Genomic DNA, 5822 nt, shown 5'->3' with positions numbered 1-5822 from the left:
GAGGTTGCCAGGAAAGCTTGGAATCTAATGTTACACCGAGAAATTTTGTTTCACTGACCTGGTTAATAATATTATTATCTATTTTTAAAACATGATTATAGTCTTGTTTTGTTTTGTGATTAAAAAGAATAAAATTAGTTTTATTAATGTTCAATGATAATTTATTTAATTTAAACCAGTTGGATACTTTGCTTAATTCAGCGTTAGTAATTTTAAAAAGTTCTGGTAAGTTTTTGTTTGAATAGAAAAGATTGGTGTCGTCAGCAAACAGAACAAAACCTAATAATGATGAACAATAATAATAATAGTAATAATAATAATAATAATAATAATAATAATAATAATAATAATAATAATAATAATAATAATAATAATAATAATAATAGCACGCATCACCTGGCACTTTAGCCGCATGTGCAAGCGACGCATTCATTTTATTAAAAACTTTGTCCATGATGAAACGTCTCTTTGTTATTTTTTTTATTTTTTTATTTTTTTTGCAATTTCCAGGAGGCTTCGCGGCCCTCCATCCAAAAATGTTTCGCGGCCCAAATTTGGGCCGCGGACAGCGTGACCACTGCTTGGGTATTTACACAAGATCTTGGGTATTTTGACTTGGTCTTTGGTTCTTGGGTACTCCGTTCAAATCCTTGGGTATTTTAATTTTACTAAGCAAATTAAATATTTTTGTTATATAAGAAGAATTAAGAAGTAACAAATGCTATGTTCTCACACGGCAACTAACGGTTAGCAGGATCTAGATCCTGTTAACCGATCCAGATACCAAGAATATGATGATTGAATCAGTAGCCAAGAAGAAACTGGAAATTGTAAACGCGTACGTGTGATTGGTTGATGATTGAAACATGCTCACTTGCTAACCGAGAGAGCTTGCTAACCGTTAGCGGTATCCAGATACTTCTAACGGTTAGCGTTAACCGATCGGGCGTTCTCACGCAGGTGCTAACGGTTAGCGCGCTAACGGTTAGCTCCCGATCCGGATACAGGGCTCTCGTGAGAACCAGGCTTAAGTATATTTCAGTCCATTTAAGTAAACAAAACTCATCTAAGTGCACATAACACTGTTAATTGCTATAAACATGGGTTCAGAATTGTTTAATTTGTGATATGCGTTGCCATTGATCTTACCTAATTAATGCATTACATAATAAAACTTGATCACTGATCTACACTGATAACACTGGCCGACTGAGGGCGTATTTTTCTATCCGTATTATTACCTCATGAATATTAATTTTAATAATTAACACAAACAATTACAATAAAAATGGTTTATAAATTGAACTAAAAGGGAAACTATACATGCAAAAAATATATATTTTTCAAATTTTAATGCATTTTCAGGAAGCTTGGGTAATTTTGGGCAATTTTTGCTGAACCTTATTTAATTTTTACCCAGTCATTGAGTATAGCAAAAAGTATGAGTGGTCACGCTGGCCACGGACCATAGTTTCCGGAACGTCGGTATATACATATGGGTGCTTCATGATTAAAAGTTTTTGCCAGGATTTGGTATGTTGGTCCCTGGCGCGGCTGGGCTGCTGGGTCGCGGCTTGGTGCCTGGAATCGTAAATAGGCCATGAAGTAAAAAGTTTGCGGAATGCTGACTTAATGTATATGTCTAGACGGTAGGCCCGGAAGAATCACTGGCCCCGAGTAAAACTAGCATCCTAGGCCTAAATAACTATAGTAGTAGACAAGGTCCAGTGCAGCGGCTAGCCTAGGCTGTTTTTCTTTTCTGGTTTATACTAATTTTTTATTTTTTTATTTAATTAACAAAACATTAAAGAATAATTGTAGGATGTGTATAAGTACCACCGTATTAGCGATTCCTTCACTGCGAAACAACTCTTTATTTCTTCATCGTCACACATGTCCGTCACTAGACGAAGCCATGTTGTTGTTGGCTGAAGTTATTGTAACAAAACCAACTTACAAGTACGTTAAAAAATATTATTCCTTTATTAAAATACAAACTATAGCTAATTATATTTTTTACATTTGTTTTTTAAGCAGTAATACCAAGTTAGTAAAAAATAAACTACGTATCAAAAAAAAAAAAAAAAAAACAATATTCGAAAGTGTACAATGACGGTTATAAAATGTCCTGTACAAACAAAGAATTTTCAATTTCGTATGCTTAAACGTCATTTTTTCGTGTTTGCAGAAGTTCTTACGGTCGAACTTTTTTGTAGTGCTGATAGATATTATTGAAGTAATTATCATGAGGAGTTTAAGTATTATGATAAATTCACAATGGGGTTGAACGATAGGATTTTCACCCCATAGCCTACAGGACATTGGAATTCAAGGGCAAGTAACTTAGCCACTAAACTAATATACTCTCGCACTTCATTAAATATTACTCCAACATACACTAACTTACCACCTGTCAAGTTTAAGTTTGGTCGATCATTGGTCTGTGTTATAGTGGCTGGTGATTCAATGGTGGGTTCTTGAATTGTGTTCAGGGCATTATTGGTTTGCGCATTAGTACTCCGATCTGCAGCGGCCTTTGCTACAGTAGTCTGTGCATCAGTGGCTCGTAATAGAGTGGTTCGTGCTACGGTTGTTGCTGCTCCTGTTATTTCTGGAAAAAAATAATGAAAACTTAATTTAATTACTGCATATTGCAGGATGGAATTATGCTTTAAATCCAAGTCTCTTTATAAGGCTTTGGGAGTAGAGTTGTTTTTGGTCATGAGAAAAAAATCCCACTGTGACACAAATTGAGCCCAGGACCATGGAATTAGAGGGCAAGCATCTTAACCACAAAGGTAATTAACTCCCGCACACCATTAAATATTAATTCAACATACTTTAACTTACCGCCTGTCGATTTTAAGTTTAGTCGATTATTTTTCGGTGTTATAGTGGCTGGTGATACAGTGGTCGGTTCTTCAGTGGTGGTCAGTGCATCATTGTTTGGCGCATTAGTAGCCCGTTCTGCAGCGGTCTTTGCTAGAGTAGTCGGTGCATCAGTGGCTCGTGATAGAGTGGTTCGTGCTGCGGTTGTTGCTGCTCCTGTTGTTTCTGGAAAAATAATAAAAAACTTACTGAATTTACTACACATTGCAGGATGGAATTATGCTTAAATCTAAGTCTCTCTATAAGGCTTTGGGAATAGATTTGTTTTTGGTCGTGAAAAGTCCTGCTGTGACAGTAATTGAGCCCAAGACCCTGGAATTAGAGGGCAAGCATTTTAACCACAAAGGTAATTAACTCCCGCACTCCATTAAATATTAATTCAACATACTCTAACTTACCGCCTGTCGATTTTAAGTTTAGTCGATCATTGGTCGGTGTTATAGTGGCTGGTGATACAGTGGTCGGTTCTTGATTGGTGGTCAATGCATCATTGTTTGGTGTATTAGCAGTCCGTTCTATGTCCGTTTCTAATAATGAAAACTTACTTTAATTACTACATATTGCAGGATGGAATTATGCTTAAATTCAAGTCTCTTTATAAGGCTTTGGGAATAGAGTTGTTTTTGGTCATGAGAAAAAATCCTGCTGTGACAAAATTGAGCCCAGGACCCTTTAACATTTTGCCATTCACGAGCAGTCAGCCATATGAAAAGGGGAGGAGTTAACTTCCAAACGGAATAAACGGCTCGAACGACAAGCTTCCAAACGGCATTTCACAGACGCGTTTGGGAGCTTGTCATATAACAATAGTAAACGTGTTTGACCCGTTTCTGTCGTTGGGGATAATTTGTAGATCGCGCCTAATGAAAACTTACTTTTATTACTACATATTGCAGGATGGAATTATGCTTAAATTCAAGTCTCTTTATAAGGCTTTGGGAATAGAGTTGTTTTTGGTCATGAGAAAAAATCCTGCTGTGACAAAATTGAGCCCAGGACCCTTGAATTAGAGGGCAAGCATCTTAACTACAAAGCGTCTTAACCACAAAGCTAATTAACTCCCGCAATCCATTAAATATTGCTTCAACTTACCATCTGTCCAGTTTAAGTTTGGTCGATCATTGGTCGGTGTTATAATGCTTGGTGATACAGTGGTCGGTTCTTGAGTGGTAGTCAGTGCATCAGTGGTTGGTGCATTAGTTGTCCATTTTACAGTAGTCGGTGCAAAAGTGGTTTGTGATAGAGTGGTTAGTGCATCGGTTACTGGAGCTTCTGTTAATAAAAAAGTAATGAAAACTGACTTTAATTACTACATACTGCACCACGTTTTTCAGGAGCTAGAATTGGATCATATATGTGAGAAAGACAGTAGGAAACCATACGGCCGACTAAATCCCACTCCTCTATAGAAAATAATGTATGCAAACTGTCCAGTAAAATTGGGAGCAAATCCAATTTGGTATGCCTTACAGAACTGTGATTAGGTAGGTTTACTGTTATAGTTCAATATAAAATTAATGTATCAATATTGTATTAAATACAGATTGTATCGTAGCTGAGGAATGATTAAAATAGACATAATATGTCTATTTTGATTATTCTACAGTTTGTGAATATACATAAAAGAGAATCGTTTAGCATAACACACAATTCACAATGCATTTTATCGTAAACACCTGTCAACAAATCAGTAAGCTTTTCACAAAACTGCACCCATATACATCTGTATTGGCTCAAGACTGTATATCATTGATAAAATAGAATTTAGTATTCAAACTAGAATTGAGAAACACCCAGAAATTCGTCGTGTTTGCTATAACTTTGAACTGAACGACTTTAGTGGTCCCAAAGAACATCTGCTTCACATTCCGTTTGACACTGCTTTTCTTGACCCTGATACAAACATCGATTGGTCGTCTTGGCATGATATGTGTATCACCTCAATTGAGTCGTATAAAAAGCTTAAGTCAAAAATAACAAATCGTCACCTTGGATAGATGGTGAGGTGATTTACTTTTCTTTTTTTAAAGAAAGAACATAGGCGCAAAGCCAAAAAATCCTACTCGCCAATTCACTGGGAGAAATACAGAATTTTGCGCAATCGATTGAAGAATATCGCTACATCAAAGTATAATTATGTTTACAATCTTTCTGCTAAAGTTAAAGCTAATCCTAATCAGTGTTGGTCTTGTGTGAGAGCCAGAACTAAAAGTAAATCATTACCTCGGAACTTATTTTATCAAACTCATTTTGTGAGCATTTCAAATCAATTTTCAACTCAAATTCATGCCACAGTGTGTCTGATATAAACAATTGGGTTATTCCTTAATTATCATCTTTTCATCTCACAACAGAAGAAGTTGACTGCAGCAAATCAGCTGGTTATGATCTTTCGCTATTGTACTCCGAACATGTGCTGCTAACATCTCCCCTTCGCTTTGTATTCTATTTAACAAATCATTACTTATTGGTAAGCTCCCTTCTGCTTGGAAGAAAGCAACTGTCGTTTCAGTTTTCAAAAAAGGGCAACAAGGAGGACATAAGGAACTATAGACCTATATGTCTACTTAATCTTGTTAGTAATGTTCTTGAAAGCTGTATATTTTTTTTTGATTTATCCTTTCATTGAACCACAGCTTAGCCGAAACCAGCATGGATTTGTGAAAGGTCGCTTTACACAAATCTCTAACCAGTTCTGGACAAATCTGGTCCATGTGATATAATATACAGTATGTAGATTTTTCGCGTTCTTTTGACTCTGTCCAATATGAGATGCTTACTCATTAACTGGGCTCATTTGGTATTAGTGGATCTCTTTACAAATGGTTTGTCGACTATTTAGCTTGCAGGCAACAGAGATTTTTCTCGAGATTTATTCATCGTCATTGTATAATGCAAATTCTGGTATGCCCTAAGGATCGATACTTGGACCG

The 5822-nt window shown here is 36.2% G+C and overlaps 1 protein-coding gene across 1 annotated transcript in view; it reads right to left on the bottom strand.

Moving 5' to 3' along the window:
- The window catches only part of LOC117101410, a 37470-nt gene extending 33266 nt beyond the window's left edge, over positions 1-4204 (bottom strand). The window contains exon 1 of the mRNA XM_033241389.1: positions 3982-4204. The gene's annotated coding sequence lies outside the window, so the exon portion shown is untranslated. The remainder of the gene's footprint in view (positions 1-3981) is intronic.
- Between the last annotated feature and the right edge of the window lie 1618 nt (positions 4205-5822).

The sequence above is a fragment of the Anneissia japonica genome, unplaced genomic scaffold (assembly GCF_011630105.1).
Source record: "Anneissia japonica isolate Jap-2015-1 unplaced genomic scaffold, ASM1163010v1 scaffold287981_len1045443_cov154, whole genome shotgun sequence".
NCBI classification, from domain to species: domain Eukaryota; kingdom Metazoa; phylum Echinodermata; class Crinoidea; order Comatulida; family Comatulidae; genus Anneissia; species Anneissia japonica.
The sequence above is the reverse complement of the archived record's forward strand: the minus strand, read 5'-3'. Positions and strand labels throughout refer to the sequence as shown.